At 42.8% G+C, this 27,633-nt stretch overlaps 1 long non-coding RNA gene across 1 annotated transcript; it reads right to left on the bottom strand.

Annotated features, from left to right (window-relative positions):
* LOC309644299 lies at nt 1–27,633 on the bottom strand. The gene is made up of 2 exons (XR_014254362.1): nt 27,591–27,633; nt 1–3,878 (listed from the first exon to the last, which is right to left on the bottom strand). It is a non-coding gene; the product is annotated as an uncharacterized lncRNA (long non-coding RNA).

Genomic DNA, 27,633 nt, shown 5'->3' with positions numbered 1-27,633 from the left:
TTCAGTTCAGCAAAAACATTTATTGAATTGTGTACTCTGTTAGGTGCTGGGGATACCGAAATAAATAAACCAGGGTCTGTGCTCACAAGGAGCTCGTGGTCAAGAAGAGGGACACAGGCCAGTAAACAGTCATTCACGATCCACATGAGACTAAAATGAAACTATCTCCCGTGGACAAAAAATCCTGCAGAAGTGCTTTGCAAGTTGAGTCAGGCAGACCTGGTGGTATTTTCCAGAAGGGTGTTCCAGGCAGAGAGAACAGCACATACAAAAGCTAGGGAGCGGGGCTGAGGTACTCTAACTCCGAAACAGTCAAATTAAGCTCAGGTTCAAATGCCAGGAGCAGAGTCAGGAAGGTGGCCTCCTTCTGACAGGACCAAAATCTGAGCAGGAGAACCAGAGAGAAGAGGCAGGGCTCGCTGCTGCCAGGCAGACTCTGTGTGCAGACCCTGATGTCCCCAAGCAGGACACGTGGAGCTGCTCTGCATGAAGAAAGAGTGGGAGCTGGAGCCCAGGGACATTTTAAAGCCCCGTATGTGTCTGGGAGGCTGAGAACCAGGATAAAAGGGAGAATCCAGGAGTGCAGCACCGAAATCTGTCCATTTGTACACGAGGAGGTTTTGTAAGAGCCCTGGGGGCAAAGAGGATACAAGAACAGAAATGCTTACAGAACAAAAAATTCTCTGGAGGTGTGTTCTGTTCTGTGTCTCTACCTATAAAGAGATTTTTCCCTCCAACGTGGGGCTCTGTCCTCAGCTCTCTCCCCAGTGTCACTCTGTGGGTTACCTCATGTGACCCAGGACTTCAGTTACCACGGACAACCTCGGTCTCCAGGCCAGTTTCTCTCCTGGCAGACAACTGCTTACTGGACATCTTCACCTTGACACTGGTAGACACTCAAACTTAACATTGTAATGTGTCCAAAAGGGAGTATCTCGTCACCATCCCTCTTCCCCCAAGCCCTCTCCAGTGGACCCTAGCTCAGGGTACGGGACTTCAATTCACCTTAATGCCTGACCCAGAAATCCCATGAGGCCTTTCTCTCCCCTCCTCTCTCTCATCAAATTATTTACTAAATCATTCTTGAACCAATTCACCTTATATTAGTTGATAGTTTCCTACGGCTGCTGTAACAAATTACTACAAGCTTAGTGCCTTAAAATAACACAAATTTATTATCTTGCAGTTCTGGAGGTTAGAAGTCCGAAAATGGGTTTCACTGAGCTAAAATCAATGCGTCAGCAGGGCTGTGTTCCTTCTAGAGGCTTTAGCAGGGAGTCAGCTCCCTTGGTATTTTCCAGTTGCCTGCATTCCTTGGCTCTTTGCCCCTTCTTTCATCCTGAAAGCCAGCAGCACAGCATCTTCCACTCTCTCTGACTTTGACCATATGCTTTCTTCCACCTTTTAATGATTCTTTTGATTACCCTGGGCCCACACAGATGATCCAGGATAATCCTCCCATCTCAAAATCCTGAATTTAATCACATCTGAAAAGTCCCTTTTGCCTTGTAAGGTGACACAGGTTCTGGGGATTAGGAAATGGACCTCTGTGGGCCGTTACTCTGCCTACCACACACCTCTTCCTTTCCCAACAGCACTGCACCAGCATCTCTCATCTGGCCCCAGTGGGTACCAGCACCCTGCTCTTATCCATCCCAGCCCTTATCTCATCCTTTCATAACTGCCTGTTCACAGGCCTACCTTCTTTCTCCTCTGAGCTTTACCTGCCTTGAGGACAAGATCAGAATCTTGTTCCATGTTGTCGCCCAGGTATCTCATAAGGCTCAATGAACATTTTCTGAATAGGATTTTTAAAAATAAAATAATGGGAATTCCCTGGTGGTCCAGTGATTAGGACTCCACACTTTCACTGCCAAGGGCACGGATTCGATCCCTGGTAGAGGAACTAAGATCCCACAAGCAGCGCAGTGTGGCCAAAAATAAAATTTAAAAATTAAAAATAAAAATAAAATAACTCTCCCTCTGATTGAAAACTCTGAGCCTCAGACCTGCTCTGGTTTGCTTTCTTAGTGCTTACTACCTATTGTGGACAAAGGCAGCAGAGGGACACTTTCCTAGTGGAAGGGAGGGGCCGGTGCACAGCTCAGGGCTTGTCAGTACCAGGTCAGGAAGGCAACTGGGGACAAGGCCCTGGCAGAGAGGTCTGGGAGGTTTTCCAAAGCCGGCATCCAGAAGAGAGGTTTCCCCTCTCAGGTCACATGGGTGAGGCTGGGCACTGTTGTCTGTAATTTCATCACTGGCCAGAGCCAGATTCCTGAGACATAATAAGAATTCCAGGACAGCACACAAGAGGCAGCCGATGGACTGTCAGCCTCAGGCTAGAGGAAGGCAGAGCCAGCGAGGTAGCTCCCCAGCCCTCCCACTCCTACCCCTCCTCTTCCCCCACGAAAGCCCCCTCCTCACCCCTCTCCCCTCCCTTTGTACTTCCGAATGCCAGGCCCACTCAAGGCAGACATTTGAGAGAGTACCTCCAAACTTCTGGCAACTTCAACAGCTGCTAGGACTGATGAGAAAACAATTTGTTAACAAATGACACTTTTCCATCTGTTTTTAATAGATGAAAGATTTACAAAATCATAATTAGTCTCCTTCAGCAGTTAGTGTGGCCAAGACAAATCACATCAAAAGTACTTGTCAACTTACTTCCTGTAGACTAGAGGATAAACAAGCCTCTCTCCCTATCTTTTTTTTCTTTTAACTTTTCAAAATAAATAAAGTATACATTATTAGGACTTTTCACAGCCGAAAGTCAGTTTTTCACTTCCATTCCATGTGGAAATTTTTGCTGTAGGATATTCCGTAGCATATTTGCTGTATGATATTCTGTAGCATATCTGTTTCACAATGTATTCATCCATTTTTCTCTTGCTGGACATTTAGATTGCTCTAGGTTCTTTTCCTCTTTCAAATAATTCTGCAATGTATTCTTCTGTGTGTCTCCTTATGTACATGTGGGAAAGTCTCTAAAGATGGGTAAGTACTTTCTCGTCTTTTATAAATTTATTTATTTATTTATTTATTTTTTGGCTGCTTTGAGTTTTCGTTGCTATGCCCTGACTTTCTCTAGTTGCAGCGAGCGGGGGCTACTCTTCGTTGCGGTGCACAGGCTTCTCATTGCGGTGGCTTCTCTTGCTGTGGAGCACGGGCTCTAGAGCACACACTCAGTAGCTGTGGTGCACGGGCTTAGTTGCTCTGCAGCATGTGGGATCTTCCCGGACCAGGGATCGAACCCACGTCCCCTGCGTTGGCAGGCGGATTCTTAACCACTGCGCCACCAGGGAAGTCCCCTCATCTTTACTAAATGAGTAACTACTAAACTGTCCAACGTGGTCGCATGAATTCACCCTCTCACCAACAGCACACATGTTCCTGTTGCCCCACATCTTACCCAATACTTCAGCAAATGTTTTGCGGTTTTTTTGTTTGTTTTGGGTTTTTTGGTTTTTTGTTGTTGTTGTTGTTCTTTTCAGTTTTTACCAATCTTATGAGTATAAAATGGTATCTGGTTTTCTGTAATTTACATTTCCCTGACTACTAGCGAGATCAGCCATCTTTTCGTGTATTCACTGGCTTCTTAGATTTCTTCTGTGGCTTGCTTGTTTGTATCTTTTGCCTAATTTTCTATTGAGTTATTTATCTCATCAATCTGTAGTTTGTTTGTTTTTACATATACATTCTGGATACTAGTTCTCTGTTATTTATAAGCTATGTCTGTTCAGGTCCTCCAAGAAGCAGACACCAAGAGGAAATTGGAAGTGCAAGACAATTATTGGGGGGTCAATGCTTCTGAAGGGTAATGGGAAAAGGAACAGGAGTGGTTGGGAAGAATCTTCAGATGCCAATGCAGCTCTTGATACCTGTGATGGGAGAAAAGAGAGGAGGATTGAGTAGGAAGGGCCTTCTTCTGTAGGCAGTTCTGAAAGGTCTCGGCCAGGCTAATGGGGAGCCCCAGAAGAAAGTTTGCCTTTTAAAGGAGACCAACACTGGGCAGGAATGGCTCAGCTTAGGTTCTCCCACCATGCTCAGTCACTGGCAGGGACCAGGCAAGGGAGAGCGTGGCCTTGGCTTGAACACTGGTGGATCTTAAAGGCATGGCGTCTACTGGCTGTCAGCCAATCACACAACTGGCAGGTGTTTCTCTCATGAAGGAAGACCAAGCAGCACACCCCTTATGGCTGCCCCACTGCCAACTTCTTCTCTCAGTTTGTGCTTGTCTATTTTTTATTTTTCCCATATGGCCTCTTCTTTTTTTTTTTTTTTTAATTTTATTTTACTTATTTTTTTATACAGCAGGTTCTTATTAGTCATCCATTTTATACACATCAGTGTATACATGTCAATCCCAATCTCCCAATTCATCCCACCACCACCCCCCACCCCCCACCGCTTTCCCCCCGGGTGTCCATACGTTTGTTCTCTACATCTGTGTCTCTATTTCTGCTCTGCCAACCAGTTCATCTATACTATTTTTCTAAGTTCCACATATATGCGTTAATATACGATATTTGTTTTTCTCTTTCTGACTTATTTCACTCTGTATGACGGTCTCTAGATCCATCCACGTCTCTACAAATGATCCAATTTCGTTCCTTTTTATGGCTGAGTAATATTCCATTGTATATATGTACCACTTCTTCTTTATCCATTCGTCTGTCGATGGGCATTTAGGTTGCTTCCATGACCTGGCTATTGTAAATAGTGCTGCAATGAACATTGGGGTGCATGTGTCTTTTTGAATTATGGTTTTCTCTGGGTATATGCCCAGTAGTGGGATTGCTGGGTCATATGGTAATTCTATTTTTAGTTTTTTAAAGGAACCTCCATACTGTTCTCCACAGTGGCTGTATCAATTTACATTCCCACCAACAGTGCAAGAGGGTTCCCTTTTCTCCACACCCTCTCCAGCATTTGTTATTTGTAGATTTTCTAATGATGCCCATTCTAACTGGTGTGAGGTGATACCTCACTGTAGTTTTGATTTGCATTTCTCTAATAATTAGTGATGTTGAGCATCTTTGTATGTGCTTCTTGGCCAACTGTATGTCTTCTTTGGAGAAATGTCTATTTAGGTCTTCTGCCCATTTTTTGGATTGGGTTGTTTGTTTTTTTAATATTGAGCTGCATGAGCTGTGTATATATTTTGGAGATTAATCCTTTGTCCGTTGATTCGTTTGCAAATATTTTCTCCCATTCTGAGGGTTGTCTTTTCGTCTTGTTTGTAGTTTCCTTTGCTGTGCAAAAGCTTTTATGGTTCATTAGGTCCCATCTGTTTATTTTTGTTTTTATTTCCATTACTCTAGGAGGTGGATCAAAAAAGATCTTGCTGTGATTTATGTCATAGAGTGTTCTTCCTATGTTTTCCTCTAAGAGTTTCAGAGTGTCCGGTCTTACATTTAGGTCTCTAATCCATTTTGAGTTTATTTTTGTGTATGGTGTTAGGGAGTGTTCTCATTTCATTCTTTTACATTTAGCTGTCCAGTTTTCCCAGCACCAGTTATTGAAGAGACTGCCTTTTCTCCATTGTATATCCTTGCCTCTTCTGTCATAGATTAGTTGACCATAGGTGGGTGGGTTTATCTCTGGGCTTTCTATCCTGTTCCATTGATCTATATTTCTGTTTTTGTGCTAGTACCATATTGTCTTGATTACTGTAGCTTTGTAGTATAGTCTGAAGTCAGGGAGTCTGATTCCTCCAGCTCTGTTTTCTTCCCTCAAGGCTGCTTTGGCTATTCGGGGTCTTTTGGGTCTCCATACAAATTTAAGATATTTTTTCTAGTTCTGTAAAAAATGCCACTGGTAACTTGATAGGGATTGCACTGAATCTGTAGATTGCTTTGGGTAGTACAGTCATTTTCACAATATTGATTCTTCCAATCCAAGAACATGGTATATCTCTCCACCTGTTTGTGTCATCTTTGATTTCTTTCATCAGTGTCTTATAGTTTTCTGAGTACAGGTCTTTTACCTCCTTAGGTAGGTTTATTCCTCGGTATTTTATTCTTTTTGTTGCAATGGTGAATGCGATTGTTTCCTTAATTCTCTTTCAGATCTTTCATTGTTAGTGTATAGGAATGCAAGAGATTTCTGTGCATTAATTTTGTATCCTGCAACTTTACCAAATTCATTGATTAGCTCTAGTAGTTTTCTGGTGGCATCTTTAGGATTCTCTATGTATAGTATCATGTCATCTGCAAACAGTGACAGTTTTACTTCTTCTTTTCCAATTTGTATTCCTTTATTTCTTTTTCTTCTCTGATTGCCATGGCTAGGACTTCCAAAACTATGTTGAATAATAGTGGCAAGAGTGGACATCCTTGTCTTGTTCCTGATCTTAGAGGAAATGCTTTCCATTTTTCACCATTGAGAATGATGTTTGCTGTGGGTTTGTCGTAGATGGCCTTAATTATTGCTCTATTATTATCTACCTCTATTATTGCATAGAGGTAGGTTCCCTCTACGTCCACTTTCTGGAGAGATTTTATCATAAATGGGTGTTGAATTTTGTCGAAAGCCTTTTCTGCATCTATTGAGATGATCATATGGGTTTTATTCTTCAATTTGTTAATATCGTGTATCACATTGATTGATTTGTGTATACTGAAGACTCCTTGCATCCCTGGGATAAATCCCACTTGATCATGGGGTATGATCCTTTTAATGTGTTGTTGGATTCTGTTTGCTAGTATTTTGTTGAGGATTTTTGCATCTATATTCATCAGTGGTATTGGTCTGTAATTTTCTTTTTTTGTAGTATCTTTGTCTGGTTTTGGTATCCGGGTGATGGTGGCCTCATAGAATGAGTTTGGGAGTGTTCCCTCCTCTGCAATTTTTTGGAAGTGTTTGAGAAGGATGGGTGTTAGCTCTTCTCTAAATGTTTGATAGAATTCACCTGTGAAGCCATCTGGTCCTGGATTTTGTTTGTTGGAAGATTTTTAATCACAGTTTCAATTTCATTACTTGTGATTGGTCTGTTCATATTTTCTATTTCTTCCTGGTTCAGTCTTGGAAAGTTATACCTTTCTAAGAATTTGTCCATTTCTTCCAGGTTGTCCATTTTATTGGCATGGAGTTGCTTGTAGTAGTCTTTTATGACGTCTTGTATTTCTGCGGTGTCCGTTGTAACTTCTCCTTTTTCATTTCTAATTTTATTGATTTGCGTCCTCTCCCTCTTTTCCTTGATGGGTCTGGCTAAAGGTTTATCAATTTTGTTTATCTTCTCAAAGAACCAGCTTTTAGTTTTGTTGATCTTTGCTATTGTTTTGTTTCTATTTCATTTATTTCTGCTCTGATCGTTATGATTTCGTTCCGTCTACTAACTTTGCGTTTTGTTTGTTCTCCTTTTTCTAGTTCCTTTAAGTGTAAAGTTAGATTATTCATTTGAGATTTTTCTTGTTTCTTGAGGTAGGCTTGTATTGTTATAAACTTCCCTCTTAGAACTGCTTTTGCTGCATCCCATAGGTTTTGGATTGTCGTGTTTTCGTTGTAATTTGTCTCTAGGTTTTTTTTATTTCCTCTTTGATTTCTTCAGTGATCTCTTGGTTATTTAGTAACGTATTGTTTAGCCTCCATGTGTTTGTTTTTTTACGTTTTTTTCCCTGTAACTGACTTCTAATCTCATAGCGTTGTGGTCAGAAAAGATGCTTGATATGATTTCAATTTTCTTAAATTTACCGAGGCTTGATTTGTGACCCAAGATGTGATCTATCCTGGAGAATGTTCCGTGTACACTTGAGAAGAAAGTGTAATCTGCTATTTTCGGATGGAATGTCCTATAAATATCAATTTAATCTATCTTTTCTATTGTGTCATTTAAAGCTTGTGTTTCCTTATTAATTTTCTGTCTGGATGATCTGTCCATTAGTGTAAGTGAGGTGTTAAAGTCCCCCACTGTTTTTGTGTTACTGTCAATTTCCTCTTTTATAGCTGTTAGCAGTTGCCTTATGTATTTAGGTGCTCCTATGTTGGGTGCATGTATAATTATAATTGTTATATCTTCTTCTTGGATTGATCCCTTGATTATCATGTAGTGTCCTTCCTTGTCTCTTACATCATTCTTTATTTTAAAGTCTATTTTATCTGATATGAGTATTGCTGCTTCAGCTTTCTTTTGATTTCCATTTCCACGGAATATCTTTTTCCATCTCCTCACTTTCAGTCTGTATGTGTCCCTAGGTCTGAAGTGGGTCTCTTGTAGACAGCATATATACGGGTCTTGTTTTTGTATCCATTCAGCGAGCCTGTGTGTTTTGGCTGGAGCATTTAATCCATTCATGTTTAAGGTAATTATCGATATGTATGTTCCTATTACCATTTTCATAATTGTTATGGGTTTGTTTTTGTAGGTCCTTTACTTCTCTTGTGTTTCCCACTTAGAGAAGTTCCTTTAGCATTTGTTGTAGAGCTGGTTTGGTGGTGCTGAATTCTCTTAGCTTTTGCTTGTCTGTAAAGCTTTTGATTTCTCCATCAAACCTGAATGAGATTCTTGCTGGGTAGAGTAATCTTCCCTTTCATCATTTTAAATATATCATGCTACTCCCTTCTGGTTTGTAGAGTTTCGGCTGAGATATTAGCTGTTAAGCTTATGGGAGTTCCCTTGTATGTTATTTGTCGTTTTTCCCTTGTTGCTTTCAATAATTTTTCTTTGTCTTTAATTTTTGTCAATTTGATTACTATGTGTCTCAGCGTGTTTCTCCTTGGGTTTATCCTGTATGGGACTCTGCGCTTCCTGGACTTGGGTAACTATTTCCTTTCCCATGTTAGGGAAGTTTTCGACTATAATTTCTTCAAATATTTTCTCAGGTCCTTTCTCCCTCTCTTCTCCTCTGGGACCCCTATAATGCGAATGTTGTTGCGTTTAATGTTGTCCCAGAGGTCTCTTAGGCTGTCTTCATTTCTTTTCATTCTTTTTTCTTTATTCTGTTCCACGGCAGTGAATTACACCATTCTGTCTTCCAGGTCACTTATCTGTTCTTCTGCCTCGGTTATTCTGCTATTGATTCCTTCTAGTGTATTTTTCATTTCAGTTATTGTATTGTTCATCTCTGTTTGTTCTTTAATTCTTCTAGGTCTTTGTTAAACATTTCTTGCATCTTCTCGATCTTTGCCTCCATTCTTTTTCCGAGGTCCTGGATCATCTTCCCTATCATTATTCTGAATTCTTTTTCTGGAAGGCTGCCTATCTCCACTTCATTTAGTTGTTTTTCTGGGGTTTTATCTTGTTCCTTCATCTGGTACAAAGTCCTCTGCCTTCTCATTTTGTCTATCTTTCTGTGAATGTGGTTTTCCTTCCAAAGGCTGCAGAACTGTTGTTTTTCTTCCTTCTGTTGTCTGCCCTCTGGTGGATGAGGCTATCTAAGAGGATTCTGCTAGCTTCCTGATGGGAGGGACTGGGGTGGGTAGAGCTGGGTGTTGCTCTGGTGGGCAGAGCTCAGTAAAACTCTAATCCACTTGTCTGCTGATGGGTGGGGCTGGGTTCCCTCCCTGTTGGTTGTTTGGCGGTATGGCCTCTTTTGATGAAAAGGAGCTTTACATTTTAATGCAGATGAATTTATCACTATTCTTTATAGTCTGTCCTTTTTGTGTTTTCAGGTATTATTGCCTACTCTCTGATCTTGAAAGTTTTCTATATTTTCCCCTAGAAGTCCTAAAGTTCTGCTTTTCAAATTTTTCACCTAGAATTTAATGGGTTGTTTCTGGTTTTGTTTTTCTACATGGGTTTCTGAATTTCCAGTGTCATTCATTGAATAATTCATCCTTTCTCTACAGATCTGCATGTTGCCTCTGTCATATATCAATTCTTCGCATACACAGGAATCTGCCTGGGGGCTCTCTGTTCTGTTCCATGGGTCTATTTGTCTCTTTCTAGGTTAATACCACACCACCTTAACTTAATAAGTCTTATAAAGTAAGTCACTCATCTCCTTTTCTTCAAAATTTCATAGTTATTTTGGCCCTTTGCTTTTTTGCAGCAAGGCTAGAATCTTTTTTTTTAATAAATTATTATTTTGTTGTTGTTGTTGTTGTTGTTTATTTTTGGCTGTGTTGGGTGTTTGTTGCTGCACGTGGGCTTTCTCTAGTTGCGGCAAGCAGGGGCTACTCTTCGTTGCAGTGCCCAGGCTTCTCATTGCAGTGGCTTCTCTTGTCGCATAGCACGGGCTCTAGGTGCACGGACTTCAGTAGTTGTGGCACGTGAGCTTCAGTAGTTGTGGCTCGTGGGCTCTAGAGCGCAGGCTCAGTAGTTGTGGTGCACGGGCTTAGCTGCTCTGCGGCATGTGGGATCTTCCCAGACCAGGACTTGAACCCATGTCCCCTGCATTGGCAGGCGGATTCTTAACCACTGCACCACCAGGGAAGCCCAAGGCTAGAATCATCTTATCTAGTTACACAAAATATCCTGTCTGGATTTTTAGAATTTATAGATTAATTTAGGAAGAATTGAAATCTTATGACAGTGAATCTTCATATCATGAACATACCTTATCTATCTATCAAAGAATACCTAAATCAGTGAAGTTTTATAATTTTCTTCATAAAGATCATGCATATATTTCATTAGATTTATTTCTGGTCCCTTATAGCTTTTGTTTCTCTTATAAATGTAAGCTTTAAAAGTTTTTGTTTCCTAACTGTGACATAAAAATGCAAATTGATTTTTGTATAATGAGCTTCTACTTAGCAACTTTGATGCCTTCTCTTAGAAATTGAGGCTCTTTTTCACATGTCTCTAGACAATCTGGATCCTTCTGTACCCGAGGAAAATCCACCAGCAGGTTACCCAAGCAGTCCAAGTAGGAGGAAAAGCCATTTGCTGACTCCCCTGGCTAAACAGCAACGCCCCCTTCTGGAGACCTGCCAGCAAGACAGAACTCTCCAGAGATAGCTGCTGTGCTTGTTTAGATCCAACAAGGATCTGGACAGAGTAGCCTAGCTTGAGGTCAGCATTACTGTTACAGAACAGAATGATCCCCAGGCAAAAGGCCCAGCACCAACTGGGTTAGACAGGGGGCTGTGTGGGTGACCTGATTAGAGGATGGCGTTTCTTGATTCGCCACATCCACTCTGTCCTTCCACTCTCCCTACTTGGAAAGGCCTTGGGGACATCAGAAAGCAGGCCAGGAGGAGGAGGCAGCACTGCGTCAAGAAAGGGAGTTAGAGTGAAGCCTGCCCCTGCCGACCCTTCACCGCCACTCAGCTCCCACGATGTTCCCCAGCTAGGTTCCTCGTGAAGTGTCCACCTGGCCTGACTGCTGGAGGTCAGTTGGGCAGCTTCGAGAGCTTTGTGTGAGGCCAGGAAGATGTGTTCTGTGTTCTATGGACCTTTGGCTTTGGGGTCATCCTAAGTAGATACTGGAGAAAGAAAGAGAGAGAGGATGAAGAAGTGATGTCCACTTGGTAGACACAGGCCTCTCACCAGCTCTCAGCTGTCTCCATAAAACAGTCCTGAGGCAACGTGTCTTCCAGAGGTCCCATTGTCTCTTCTCTCATTTCTCCATGGCCTGCTTGGGTGTCTAGGGTCCTGATGACTTAATGCAAAGGCCTAGGTTTTAGTTCCATATCCAACTGCAACCAAAGCATGAGCCAGTGGGGCACAGTGAACAATGAATGTGCAGAGTCAGACAGACCTGAGTTCCAACCCCGAGGGATCCCAGGTATGCCACAGTCAACTCTTCTGAGCTCTGGTTTCTCCCTCTGTTTAAGGGAGAAGAAAGTACCTTCCTTGTAGGGTTGTTGGGATAATTAAATTGAATCACAAACATCACTGCAGAGCAGATGCCTGATAAAGCTGTTTGCTTCCTTGCAAGGTTCGTGGGGAAATCACTGAATCACTTCTCCAGTTTAAGGGGGTGTCAGGTACTTGCCAATCTCACCTCTTCTCCAAGGAACCAAGAAACATGAGTTCTGCTGAAATGAGCATTTCAGCTTTATGACAACCCCGTGAGGTAGACAGAGTAGGTATTATGGCCATGCTGCAAATGAAGAAACCAAGGTTCAGAGAAGCAATGTGACTCCCAAAATCAGAGGCAGGACATGGCAGAGCAGAGATAAGAAGCCAAGTCCTTCCTGGAGCCTTTGTTGCCCGGGCCCCACCCGGTCACTTCCCTTCCCCTGTCCTGGCGACCCACTCCCAGACCTCAGGTAACCCCATGGTTTTTAGCTCCATAAAACAGTCCTGAGGCAACGTGTTAATTCACAAGTTAAGTATTTCAACTGCCAGGAGCAACAGTTCACTGACTCACAGGACCCTTCCAGTCTCTGGTGTTTTCCTGTGAACAAGAATGGACTGAAAGGCTGTTGTTTTTCTTGCTCTTGCATTTCATAAGAACTGCTATTCTATGTAACGCCCATAAGCTGGAAAGTGCAATCAGGTAAAGGTAGAGGGGAAAGAAAGGTTAATGGGAAGAAACAAGGGGCAAGAGAGGCTATTTATAGGAATCAGCAAATCATTATTTAAACAAAAAATGATTGTTCTTATTATATATTGCCTTTATTATAATGATCTATGCATTTGTAAGGCTTCCTCCATTTGTAAGGTTCTGGAGGAGAAAATGTGTGTGTCTGTGTGTGTGTGTATGTACGTGCACTCACGCCTGTCAGTCTGTCTGTGTCTGTATTTAATCTTCTGCAGCACCTGACCTGGTATCTAACACATAAACAACTAACCTACAGAAGGAAGGAATGTGTAGCCCATCTTCCCAGAAGTGCCTTCTCCTCTGGCTTTCGGTTATGTCTGACATTCGCACCATGAGGGTCTCCACCTCTTGGTGACTGTTCCCTTTTACTAGGTTAAGTACTAACTAGGTCTTACTCACTGTCTACAGAGCAGAGCAGAATACCATGGGAAGGGCCCTCTGATGAATTAAATGGGGGGAAAAGCTGACCCATGGAATGTGGTCTTTCGTGTGATGGGCACTTGCTCCTGGGACGTGGAGCATGTCTCTGGCCTTTGTAGGAAGATAAGGAATTGCTCCACAAGGAGGATCCCTGAGAAGGCAAGTGTTGCTCACACCATCATCTATCAGGACCAGTTTGATTTGGGTCTGGCTCCGCATTGCAGCCTGGGCCACCAGGCAGAGCAAAACTAAAGGGCTCCTGTATGGGTCAAGCCAATGACCCTGGTCTCGTTCCTTTAGCCTCCATCAAAATCGGGCTGGACTACTAAGGACCTCTGTGGAGCCCGAAACAGACCAGCCAAGAGGCTACTGATGTATTTTTTTTCTCATTTGTTTCTTTCCTTTATCATCTGATCATTGGTTTATTCAGTCACTCATTCACTAACATATTTATCTTTGCCTTGTTACAAAATGGATTTAAGGTGAAACCAATTTATCCAAAAGATGACATTTTTAAGTTAATTCACATCTATCATCAATGGCATTCAATAATTTAACTCAACAAATAATTATTAAATGCCAACTCTAATAGCAGTGAGACAATATCAGTGAAAAGATGGAAGATTGGCCGCACCGAAAGGTACCTTCTAGTCTAGGTGCTGCGGTGGACAGGTAAACAGACAATTACAAGACAACTGCGTGTCAACTCTTTTATAATTCCTGTGATCGTGGCTAAACAGTCTCTCTTACTATCAGTCAGTCCCAACTATCACAAAAATGAGTGTTCCTAGTGGTTTATATTTTATGTACTCTAATGACATCTCACTAGTTGTCATATCATTCCTCAGCAGCCAAAAATTGCTCCCCAGATTAAGGCTGATGCAGCAGCAGCCCCCTCTCCCCCACCTCCAGTCTGTGCTGCCTAACAGCCTACTGGTCCTACCCAGGCAGGGGCCGTTGTGATGGAGTTCTCTCCTTATAAATGGAAGAACTTACAAAGAAAAATATCAATGAGAATGAACGTTAAAGCAATGAATGTTAAAGGCAATTTTAAATGCAACTTGCAATCTACAAGTAAGCATGGGGAAGCAGCTACATTTTCAGAGGCTCCATTCACGGTCTAGTTCTATTTAGCTCAGATGAAGAAATGGCAGCTTGGGCTTCCCTGGTGGCGCAGTGGTTGAAAATCCACCTGCCAATGCAGGGGACACGGGTTCGATCCCTGGTCCGGGAAGATCCCACATGCCGCGAAGCAACTAAGCCCGTGCGCCACAACTACTGAGCCCGCGCGCCTAGAGGCCGTGCACCACAGCAAGAGAAGCCACTGCAATGAGAAGCCCGCATGCAGCAATGAAGACCCAACACAGCCTAAAATAAATAAATTTATTAAAAAAAAAAAAAAAAGAAAAGAAAAGAAATGGCAGCTTGACCACTGGCTCCAGGTCACCCCACAAGTAAGTGAAAAACCAAGACCCAGGAGCCAGTCTTCACCTCCCCAGTGAGAGATTTAGGGTCATGGCCAGTATTTGTACCTTGAGCTTTAAACTTTTTCTGAATGTGTTTTAATTTACTCTCTCATTTTATCTCCTCAAGATGTCACATTTGGCAAATGGAGGGAAATCAGGCCAAAGAAAGATAGATGACTTCCCTGTGGTCATTCACATTATTGTCTGGGTTGTAATGGAATCCTAGGACCCAAGTTTCCCAGCACCTGGTTTTAACAGTGAATAGAGCACTTGCTGTACCTTTTGAGAACAGAGGTACATAAGGAGCCTGGTAATTTATGAGAAAGCCCTGGCATGTCAAGAGTTACTATCGTTACACATTTTAGCTTGAAGTGAAGAAAAGTCTCTGGTCTGGGCTGAGGGCCAATCTACTCTTTAATGCAATGGAATGATCTAGCACAGTAGTTCTTACAGTGTGGTCCCGGGACCCCCAACATCAGCGTCACCTGGGGATTTATTAGAAGTGCAACCTCACCAGAAACAGACTGGGTCGCACACTCTAGGAAAGGCGCCCACAGTCCATGTTTTAACAAGCCTTTGGGGGGATTCTGATGCATGCTCAAGTTTGAAGACATCTGCTCTAGAGCAGTGTTCTCAAATTTTGGTCCTGGGACCGCTGGCCTCAGGATCTCCAAAGGGAGCTTCTAGAATAGGTGCAAGAAAATGAGAGAACCAACCAAGGTTACTCCTTCGGTCCAGCATTTCCCAAAGAGTCTAATCTTAAGTATTACTGGGGACCTCATAAAAAGGCCAACGTCCTGACCCCTGTCCCAGGGGATTCAGAATCGGAGTGGGAGGGAAGAGTCGGAACAGCCAGGCTCATATTCAGATGTCCCTTGTGGGGTGTGGCCCACTCATCCAACCTCACATGAGAATTACTGCTCTGGGCTCCAGCAACCACTGGTTTACTCATAATACCCACCTCAGCCCAAGACCGTCAACATCTAAGAGGGACCTGACGCTGGTTCTCCATTCAGAAAATAAATACTATTCAAAACCTTTGGTTTTTTTAGCCTGAGAAAGTACAAGAAATTTTAAATGCAAATTTCTGTCTCTGATCATTTTTCGGGGTTAATTATGGATGGATCAGGCAAAGAGCGGCCCATAGAGACCCCTGAAAACAAAGCATTCAGTCAGGATGGAGAAAAGACTGTCAACAAACTAAGAAAGAAGAGGGAGACTAAGTGGGAGAGAGGGGCAAGAAGACAATGGGGGAGGGGCAGAGAAGCTGAGATTTCATGAAAAATTAATAAAGGATGATTCTGGTCCATTAAACTCATGGAAGGGAGCCCTGGTTGGTGGTTAAACATGTGGCTGTGTGTTGAGGTTGTTTAGTTTAAACACCAGTTCTTTTTCTTTCTAACCAGCAGTTGACTCAACCTTTTTGAGCCTCAGTTTCCCAATCTATAAATAGGTTAATAACAGTGCCTCTCTTGAAGGCTTATAAGTAGCAAATGCAATGAGGTAGTTGGTATTTACCAGGCTTCATCAGCTGGTATGGCCACACTGATAGCAAGAAGCACTCAGCCAGTGTGAACCATTATGATTCTAACACCTCTTCTGAAGAAATCTTTTCCAATCTAAAATCTAATTTATCACGTCTTAGTCAAGAGAAAGGTTGTACCCTTGTAGACCATCCCTGTGATAAGTCCTGTTCTTGACTTACTTTAAAACCAGACCACACAGCAATAAAAGATGTTTATCCGGCTCTTCTTTCCCCCTGATGAATGAGGAGAGGCCGATCAGACCAGGAGCCTACTCCTGGGACGGTGGGGCCCAGCAGCCCTCAGGACACAGTGGGTGTCTGAGCCTCCCATTTGGCTCAGTTTAATCCGAGGTGCACCCTCTGTTTGCAGCTCAGCTGGGCTAAGCAGGTACTTCTCTTGCTGTCCTGAAGACTGGGTCCCTCTTCCTCACCTCAACTCACTACTCCAGACAGAACAAGGCAACTTGATTAGAAAAGAGACAAGGTTGACAAGAATTGTATTTTCTCTGGGAGATTTCCTGCAAAGGGGTGGGCTGGTGCTCCAAGCTACAGGAGGTTAATAGGCTACTGACTGGTTAATGGGTTACTCTCCCCAGTGGTTCTCAAACTTGAGTGCATCACAGCCCCCTGGAGGGCTTGTTCTAACACAGATGGCTGCAACCCACCCCCAGAATTTCTAATTTCGGAGTACTAGGGGGGGGCCTGAGAATTTGTCTTTCTAACAAATTCCCGGGAGATGGTGGTGATGCTGCCAGCTCTTAGACCATGCTCTGAAGACCACTACTCTACGTTCTGAAGAAAGAAACTACAACTTATCAGAAAACGTACACTATCATCGAAAAGTCAAATTAAAGGATACTCTTCCTCGGTGGCTAATTATAATGGGGGCTGGAGGGAAACATAAAATAATATCACTAAATAGGCATCAGATTATCTTTGTATGTCATACTTAATTAGAGCAGTGGTCCCAATCACCAAGCACAGTATTCAGTTGATTGCTTATGAAGATGATGGTTATCTCATAATTTTGTTTTTAATTTATGAAGAACTTTAGTATCCAGTATCCTATGAGATCACTTGAATGACCCACTGGCCCAAAAGCGTCTCCCACTTTATGAAAAATTTCCAACATCAGAATCACTAAGTCCATGGTGTGCCTCGACCTATACAGGGAACTCAACGGGGAACCTGGAGTACCTTCTGGTCTTCTCTCATTTGGCTTGGGAACATTAATTAAATTAGTTTAACACTTTGGTACAGAGATAGTGAGAAGCAATGAAGTTCTATGGGTAGGACCAGCCCCAGGGGACAATGAGATGGGAGGAGGGGGCAGCCTGAAGACTTGGGTATGAGGGTGGCTGCCCAAGGACAAAGGAGGAAGGGAGACACTGAAATAAGGTTACGAGGAGCTATTGGGTACCTGCTTTTGTATACCGCCATCTTGATTGTCAAAGGGGTTACAAGATGCGAAGGAGAGGAGTAAAGGTGAGGGGAAAAACAGTTCCTGACTGCTCCAGAGGGAAATCAGAGAAATATTAATAACTTGGCTCCTGACCACTATGTGTGTCCTGTTTAATTCACAAGCCTCAACTCTCCCTCGTGTATTGTCCCAGTTCTCATCCCGAACCCAGGAAGGCATGCTTTCTGTACAGGCCATTCTACAAGGAGGCTGGGTCACTTATTTCTGGGCGGATGTGGTACAGGTCCACAGAGGGACAAGACAGAGAGCACAACCTCAGATAGAAATATGTACCCTGACATTTGAGATGCCTTTTGCTAATTCCCTTGGAGACCGGTGTCAGGGAACTGAGGACAAGATTGTAAACACAGGCACCTCTGTCTGCTCCTGTGCAGTGAACTGTGTCCAGGGCACTCTCTTCCAGGGGTAGCCTCATCGGGCCTACAAGCCGGTTCTTGGTATAGAAATTTTGCCTGGAAAGGAATATTTTCATTGTGCAGGCTCAGTAGAGGCTTCTGGGTGAGTTCAGTGCCTCAGTGAACAGCAATGCACTCAAAAGAGGGGGCGCTGATTAAAGTGTCGGAAAACAGGATGGATTAGGTTAGGGGACTCAAAACACAGAAGGCTGAGGGCTTTGGAACGTAGCAACGAAACTATTTTTCGCAGCATCCTGCCCATGAGCTCTGCTGGTGTTGTTCAGTCTTTACCACAAGCAGGCAAAGGGGCAGAAAGAGGCTCAGAGCTAAGTCACTCACCTGAGGTCACTCAGCTGGTAGTGACAGAGCCAGGGCTGCATCTGACTTGAGACCCATGCTCTGTTCATCCCATCATGTGGCCCTCTAAGGGGGAAAACAGTAGAGTCTGTAAATCAGGGAATAAAAGGTGGTATTCAGGTATTCTCTATTTCTGCAACATAAGAGTGTTAGGTTACACATAAGTAGGATTGTTTAAAACTGAAGTGGATTATCTCAGGAAGTTACAGAAATCCCTTTGGGAGTCCTGCCCTGCCCTGAATGGGGAGAACGCGTGCTGAAGGGCACCCTTTGCAATCGAGGGGCAGCCCAGAGGAAGAGGCATGGGTGTAGGGTCTGGAAGTGGTTCCAGAGAGTCACAGGGGAGGGTGAGCCACAGAAGCCTCCCACCCCCACCAAACACACACACACACACACACACACACAATCAAAAAGATTAGCTGAAAATTTGGGGGCCTTTTTTCACACTAAGTCTCAAAGGAATGAGGCTGTGATGCAGGACAGGTGGTGAGGTGGCTGCTTTAGACTGTAGACTCGCCTGCGCCTCCTCCCTGACTCCATCCCCAACAGAGATGCCATTGCTTGTTCTGACACTTGGAGGAGGAGGAGGAAGATTTGTGCCCAAAGTTCTTCTAAGCAGAAGCCGATCAGAGCCTGGGTGGTTGCCCTCTACAGGCCCTGCCAGGCAGCTGCCGTGTGCCCATCCGCGGAGGGTTGGCTGGGTCCTGGTGCAGGCCCAAGGGTCCGCACACCATGGGTGCCAGCCAAGAATGGAATAATGAGGAGCAAAATCAAATGCAAACCTTGACAGCCTCTTTGCCTGTGGGCATCTGCAAGCTTCAGCACCTGCAAGCAGCTGACCACCAGAGACGAGCTCCTTGCGGAGGGGTTCTGTGAGTAACTGGATCCTCTGAGAGGCTCCCAGTCCCTGGAGACTGAGGACAGCTCACCTCGTGTCAGGAGCAGAGAGCCGTGCCCCCAGTCACAGTGCACAGTGTCAGATGTTCAAGGCAGACCCTCTGACCAGCCCTGCCTTCCTGGTCCCCTGAATGCCCTTAAGAGCCCCCATTCACCTCTGCTCACAATTTGGTCCTTGCCTCCATGTGTCTGTTTCCTCCCTGTCAGTCTAAATCCTATTCATCCTTCAAGAACTAACTGGAGCGACTTCCCTAGTGGCGCAGTGGTTAAGAATCCACCTGCCAGTGCAGGGGACATGGGTTTGAGCCCTGGTCTGGGAAGATCCCACATGCCGCAGAGCAACTAAGCCTGTGCACCGCAACTACTGAGCCTGTGCTCTAGAGCCTGCAAGCCACAACTACTGAGCCCACATGCCACAACTACTGAAGCCCGAACGCCTAGAGCCCGTGCTCCACAAGAGAAGCCACCACAGTGAGAAGCCCACGCACCACAACAAAGAGTAGCCCCGGCTCACCACAGCTAGAGAAAGCCCGCACACAGCAACAAAGACCCAATGCAGCCAAAAATAAAATAAATAAATAAATAAATTTATTTTAAAAAAACTAACTGAAAGACGCTTTCTCCTTGAAGCCTCCAGGGCCACCCCTGCCTATTGAGATCTCTCCCTCCTGTGAATTCTTCATCCTCTGTCTATACCACTTACTCAACTTTTTCCATGGCCCCTACTCCCATCAAGGTGCACTGACTTTTAGATATGTCCGTCTAGATCATTATGCTTTTTCTAAAATTTTCTCCAGCACATAGCGTGGTTCAGAGTGCACAGGAGACATGCAAATACTTGTTTGGCTGCCTAAGTATGAACTAAGAATCGACAAACTTCTTCCAAAAAAAGTTTTTATTGGGCCTGTGTTATATCCTCTCAGAAATAAATATTCCAGCCTTCTGAGGTGTATAACATAGAAAGACGTTCTTGCAAATACAGGAGAATAGAATAGGGCCTATCTATTCATGTAGAGAAAAAATAGAGAATATTTACAATCCTACCATCCAGAATCAACCACTACATATATATATATATATATATATATATATATATATATATATATATATATATATATACATACATATACACACACATATATGTTTGGAATAGTATATCCTAACACTTAAACAGTGGTTTTATATATATACATTATATATAATAGCTCTATTGAGATATAATTCACATACCATACAATTGGACACCTATAGGGAAAAACATAAAATTGGATCCATTTCTCACACTAAACACCAGAATAATTCTAAATGGGTCAAAGCTCTAAGCGTAAAAATGAAACCATACAAATAATAGAAAAAAATTGGGTGAAATATTTTATAACTTAAGAGAGGCAAAATCCAGAAGTAATAAGAGAAAAGATTAATAAATTTGGCTCCATGGCATTTTTTAAGTCCTAAGTAAAATCAAAAGGCAAATGAAAACCTGGGAGAAATTACTGCAAATTATCAATATATCATAGACAAAGGGCTAATATCCTTAACAATTAAAGACTCTGAAGAAAAAGCCCAATAACTTGATTTTAAAAATGAGATATGAATAGGCATTTCACAGAAAAAGAAAAGCAAACGAAATCAATGAAAATACTTCCCCATTGCTCATAACAAGAGAACTGCAAATTTAAACTATACCATTTCTTATCTTTCAGATAAGCAAAAACCCAAAAGTTTGACAACACACTCTACTGGTGAGGTTCTAGGAAAACAGTTACTCTGCTACACTGCTGATGGGAATTCAAAATGTACCAATCTCTTTGGAGGATTTTGTCATGTCTAGCAACATTGCACGTGCCTTTTCCCTTTGACCCAGCAATCACAGTTCCCGGGAGTCTACCCCAAATATAACTACCAAAATTGTGAAATGACATACGCTCAAGGTTATTCTCTGCAGCACAATCCGCAATAGCAAAGCTTGAGTACAACTCAAATGTCCATCCATATGGGACTGGTTGGACAAATTCTGGAATGCACACACAGTGGAGTGTTATGCCGCTGTAAAACGGAATAAGGATGGCCTCCAGAAATACAAGGTCAGAAGAGTACGCATCATATTAGAAAGTGAGGAGGAATACAAGTTGACATACATAAACAAAAATGGCAGGATAAAGCCAAACTAATAAAAAATACATCTCTAAAGCAAGGAAGAGACTGACAGTTGAAAGGGGAAGAGAGCAGACATGGAAGATATACTTCTCTGTTTATATCTTTTTTATAATTTTGACTTTCCGCCATGTAGATATCTTGCAGTATTATAAAACAAAATCATATTTAGAAAAGGCAACCCCCGTCAATCAAAAACAAACTGGAACAAATGAAACTAACAGTGTATCATATTGATTTCATAATCACATAGAGAAGAAGTTCAAGTGATTTTAAAACATGATATTTTGACTGAACACACCTAGTGGGATAGCGCCTAGGGACAAAGAGGGTCGCAAAGACATCTTAAGCCGATTTTCTCAGTCTTCCTAGTTATTCCACAGGACAAATGACCCAGTTTTGCTAACAAATAAAATGTATAAAAACTAAAAGGAAGACATTCTTTTATAGATCAGAAAAGACTTAAGAGGGACTTCCCTGGCAGTTCAGTGGTTAAGACTTTGTCTTCCAATGTAGGTGGTGCAGGTTCAATCCCTGGTCAGGGAGTTAAGATCCCACATGCCTCGTGGCCAAAAAACCCCAAAACCCAAAAGCAATATATATTTTTTTAATTTAAACTTATTTATTTATTATTTATTTATTTATTTCTGGCTATGTTGGGTCTTCATTGTTACATGCGAGCTTTCTCTAGTTGCGGCGAGCAGGGGCTACTCTTCGTTGCAGTGCGCGGGCTTCTCATTGCGGTGGCTTCTCTTGTTGTGGAGCACGGGCTCTAGGCACGCGGGCTTCAGTAGTTGTGGATCGAGGGCTCAGTAGTTGTGGCGCACGGGCTTAGTTGCTCTGCGGCATGTGGGATCTTCCCGGACCAGGACTCGAACCCGTGTCCCCTGCATTGGCAGGCGGATTCTCAACCACTGTGCCACCAAGGAAGCCCCAGAAGCAATATTGTAACAAATTCAATAAAGACTTTAAAAATGGTCCACATCAAAAAAAAAAAAAAAAATCTTTAAAAAAAGAAAGAAAGAAAGAAAGAAAAGACTTAAGGGACCTAAAACCAAATATACCTGTGAAAAGAAAGTTTTGAAATAATCACAGAAAATAGAAATAATCAGAGAAAATTGGACTCTAATATTAGATGACATTAAGGAATTATTTTCAATTTTATTGAGTGTAATAATGGTATTGTGGTTATTTTTTAAGATCCTTTCTCATTAGAGTTTTTTCCCTTATGTCTATGTCTTTTTGTTTTTTATTTATTTTTGGCTGCATTGGGTCTTCGTTGCCGCCCACGGGCTTTCTCTAGATGCGGAGAGTGGGGGCTACTCTTCGTTGTGGTGTGCAGGCTTCTCATTGTGGTGGCTTCCCTTGTTGCGGAGCATGGACTCTAGGACGCTCAAGCTTCAGTAGTTGTGGCACGTGGGCTCAGTAGTTGTGGTGCACAGGCTTAGTTGCTCCGTGGCATGTGGGATCTTCCTGGACCAGGGATCAAACCCATGCCCCCTGCACTGGCAGGTGGATTCTTAACCACTGCACCACCAGGGAAGACACTTTTTTGTTTGTCTGCGTGTTTGTTTTAATTTATTCTGAGCCTTTTTTTAAAAAAATTATTTATTTATTTCTCTTTGGTGCATTGGGTCTTTGTTGCTGCATGCGGGCTTTTCTCTAGTTGTGGCGAGCGGAGGCTACTCTACGTTGCGGTGTGCAGGCTTCTCATTGCAGTGGCTTCTCTTGTTGCAGAGCACGGGCTCTAGGCACACGGGCTTCAGTAGTTGTGGCTCGTGGGCTCTAGAGCGCAGGCTCAGTAGTTGTGGCAGACGGGCTTAGTTGCTCCACGGCATGTGGGATCTTCCTGGACCAGGAATCGAACCCATGTCCCCTGCATTGGCAGGCAGATTCTCAACCACTGCACCACCAGGGAAGCCCTATTCTGAGCCTTTTTTACGTGTGGCTTTAAGTAAGGTTCCCAGGCACCTGGACAACAGAGCTAAGAGGTGACTTCAGGAGCCCCTGGGTGATGTGCCAGGGCTCTGTGACACCAAGTCCTACATCAAACAACTAAGTCAACGGTGAATTTTTCAGAAGGTGCAAGTGAGGAAATGGAGTCTTAAAAGGGATGACCTTATAACACATATTCTATTGGATCAAGTTGGTTGAAGTGGAAAAACTTTCTTGGCAGGTAAAAATCAAACCACCCGGGCTTCCCTGGTGGTGCAGTGGTTGAGAATCTGCCTGCCAATGCAGGGGACACGGGTTCGTGCCCTGGTCTGGGAAGATCCCACATGCCGCAGAGCAACTAGGCCCGTGAGCCACAACTACTGAGCCTGCGCGTCTGGAGCCGGTGCTCCGCAACAAGAGAGGCCACGACAGTGAGAGGCCCGCGCACCACGATGAAGAGTGGCCCCCGCTTGCCGCAACTAGAGAAAGCCCTCGCACAGAAACGAAGACCCAACACAGCCAAAAATAAATAAATAAATACATAAATTTATTAAAAAAAAAAAAATCAAACCACCCATCAAAAAGATACAAGCACCCCAATGTTCATAGCAGCTCTACTGACAACAGCCAAAATATGGAAGCAACCCAAGTGCCCATCAACGGATGATGGGTAAAGAAGATGTGGTATATATACACAATGGAATATTAGTCATAAAAAAAGAATTAAATTCTGCCATTTACAGCAACATGGATGGACCTAGGGAATATTATGCTTAGTGAAATAAGTCAGACAAAGACAAATACTGTATGATACCACTTATATGTGGAATCTAAAAAATAATGCAAATGAATATATATGCAAAACAGAAACGGACTCACAGATACAGAAAACTAGTGGTTACCAAAGGAGAGAAGGAAGGGGGGAAGGAATAAATTAGGGCTACAGGATTAAAAGATACAAACTACTATATATAAAATAGATAAGCAGCAAGGATATATTACATAGCATAGGGAATTATAGCCATTATCTTGTAATAACTTTTAATGGCATATAATCTATGCCATTAAAATACTGCCATGAAATCTATGCCATGAAAATACTGACTCACTATGCTGAACATCTGAAACTAACATAACATTGTAAATCAACTATACTTCAATTTTTTTAATTAAAATTAAAAAATTTTTTTTAAATCTAAGCATCCAATGCCAAGAGCACAGGTTCTAGAGCCAGGCTGCAGGTTCAAATTTCAGCTCTGCTGCTTCCTAATTTGGGGGCCTTGGGCCAGTTACTTAGCCTCCCTGTGCCTCAGTTTCCCTGTCTTCCTAGGGGAGTAATAATAATACCTACCTCACAGGGCTGTTGTGAGTAAATACATGTAAGTTAAATACATGTAAAGTGCTTAGAGCTGTAACTGGCACCTAAGAAGCATAATATGTTAGTAAATACAATAAATCTTTTTTTAAGCATTTCTTAAATTATTATTATTTTTTTGGCCATGCTGTGCGGCTTGTGGGATTTTAGTTCCCCAACCAGGGATCAAACCCAGGCCCTCAGCAGTGGAGTCCTAACCACTGGACTGCCAGGGAATTTCCTTAAGCACTTAATTTTTGAAATAAATTTATCAGTCATATATATTGCTCCTTTTAGTTTTCCAAAGGAAATAGTTTATTGAAATTCCTCAATAAACTGTCTAGAATTTTTTTTGCACCTTTAAATAGAGAGCTTGTTAGTGGGGAAATATAACACAATACAGTAGATCCTGACATCCTCCCTGCAGCTCTGCTCCTGCAGTGGTGCGCCCTCTTCCGGCTGATTCTGGATGGTGACCCCGCCCCTGGGTTCTGAGGAGTGGAGGAGCTCAAGGCTGCCCTTTATTGAGGGCAGACCAGGCCAGGTGCCAAACAACCTCAGGACCACCTCCTCCAGAAAGGTTTCCGTCATCCGTTGGTCCAGGTTAGGTGCCCTTCTTCGCCTCTTTTCCTACAGTGAGTAACCACTACCTGAGGGTGCCCTCCTCCTCACATTACACTGAAGTTCCCATCTTGTTTATCTCCCTGCAGGATGGCACCTGGTAAGGGTAGAGCTTTGCCTTCCTTGCTCTCCTTTGTAACCCCTAGCACAGTGCCTGCCACACCATTTGTCAAACTGAACTGGGTTTCAGTATCACCTTGCTGATAGAGAGCCTCATGCCTGAGCAGAGAGGAACAGACGAAAGAGGGGGCCACACACAAATGCCATCTGCATTTCCACTCGGAGCCTGCCTTGCCCATCAAAACTTAAATCCCATCTCATTAAAAGCATGTTGTCTAATTCCCCTCAGCGTATGTTCCTTGCTTCGCTCCACAATCATTTACTGAAGATGCCCCTGATATACAATCGTGCCCTCCAAAAACTTTAGACTGGTGAAAGAAATGAGCCTCATCAAAAGACACAATCAACAGTGAAAAGGCAACCGACGGAATGGAAGGAAATATTTGCGAATCATATACCTGGTAAGTGGTTACTATCCAGAATATATAAAGATCTTCTACAACTCAATAATAATAATAATAACAACAACAACAACAACCCAATTTTAAAGTGGGCAAAGGATTTGACTAGACATTTCTCCAAAGAAGACATACAAATGACCAACAAGCATATGAAAAAATGCTCACCATCACTATGCATTAGGGAAATGCAAGTCAGAACCACCATGAAATAATACCTCACATCCATCAGGGTGGCTACTACCAAAAAAACAGAAAATAACAACTGTTGGCCAGGATGTGGAAAAATAGGAACCCTTGTGCCCTGCTGGTAGGAAAGTAAAATAGTGCAACCACTGTGGAAAACAGTATGGAGATTCCTCAAAAAATTAAAAATATAATTTCCATATGACCCATGTAAGGGACCGAATGTTTGTTTCCCCCTAATATTCTTATGTTGAAATCCTAACCCCCACTGTGATGGCATTTGGAGCTGGGGCCTCTGGGAGGTGAGGTGATTAGGTCATGAGGGCAGAGCCCTTATGATGGGATTAGTGCCCTTATAAAAAAGACCCCACAGAGCTCCCTCACCCATTCCACCATGTGAGGACACAGCAAAAAGACAGTCGTCTATGAACCAGGAAGCAAATCTCACCAGACACCTAATCATGCCCTGATCTTGCACTTTCCAGCCTCCAGAACCATGAGAAATAAATTTCTGTTGTCTATAAGCCACCCAATATATGGTATTCTGTTACAACAGCCCAAACAGACAAAGACAAGCCAGCAATCCCACTTCTGGGTGTATATCTAAAAGAATCCAAAGCAGGATCTTGAAGAGATACTTGCATACTCATGTTCATAATAGCACTATTCACAATAGCCAAGAAGTGGAAGAAACCCAAGTATCCATCAACAGATGTCATTAAAATGTATGTATACATACAATGGAATATTATTTAGCCTCAAAAAAGAAGGAAATTCTGACACATGCTATAACACAAAGGAACCTGGAGAACATTATGCTAAGTGACATAAACCAGTCACAAAAAGTCAAATCCTGTATGATCCCACTTCTATGAGATATCTAGAGAAGTCAAATTCATAGAAACATAAAGTACATCCATAGTAACTAGGGGCTGGGGGCAGCAGGAAATGGGAAGTTGTTCAATGGGCACAGAGTTTCAGTTCTGCAAGATTAAAAAGTTCTGGAGGTTGGTTGCACAACAGTGTGAATATACTTAACACTGTACACTTAGAAATGTTTAAGATAATAAATCTTATGGCTTTTTTCCCCACAATTTTAAAAAAGAAAGATCAGCCAAGTGCAAAAATAATTCTAAAGATTTTATTGAATAATGTCAACTAGTTGGGAGATAAAAACATGATTTTTGGTCCTATAATTACTCTCCAACTAGTCCAAATTGGCTCATCCCTCTTTTTTCTAAATAGTGGGTCCCTTAATCACTTCTTTGCCATATTCTATAGCTTTCCAGTCACCTTTGATCATTTCAAATTTAAGACTGAGTCTGTAACCCAGCAGAACCCTATGGAGCCTTCCTGGGACCGATTCCCCCTGTCCTCCTGGTCAAATCCATCTAAGTATGTGATTTGCTGCAGCAGTTCAAAAATAATTTCTCTATAATCTTCCTGGCTTGTGATCTCACAGTTATACAAGTCAAGACTTTTCAAATTTTTAAGATTTTGCAGAGCTTCTACTATACCAAGATCTTTGATTTTGTTTCCACTCAAATTGAGGTAGGTAAGATTTGGACATTTCTCTGCCAGGATTTTCAAGCCTCCAGAAATTATGTTGTCACTAAATTCCAACTTTCAAAGTTTACTCAAGCTGGGCAGTCGGGCCAGTGAACTTTGTTCCACACTAGCTATACTCGGAAACTCTTGTTTTTTAAAAGTATCATTCAGGCTTTCAGTTTCCCCATTGTTCTTTCACAGGGCCGGTATTACCGGAAACAGACCAGAACTAGATAAACCAGAGCTCGATGGCCTCTCAGGGTCGCAGTTCCCTAGCACGAGAATGGAAAATTTCCTACCTACCTACTGTCCCAAACGGGGGTACAGCCCAGCCTCAGCCTTCACC

The sequence above is a fragment of the Balaenoptera physalus genome (genome assembly GCF_965194825.1).
Source record: "Balaenoptera physalus genome assembly, chromosome: 15".
Taxonomy (NCBI): domain Eukaryota; kingdom Metazoa; phylum Chordata; class Mammalia; order Artiodactyla; family Balaenopteridae; genus Balaenoptera; species Balaenoptera physalus.
This window is presented reverse-complemented; position numbering and strand designations above follow the sequence as displayed.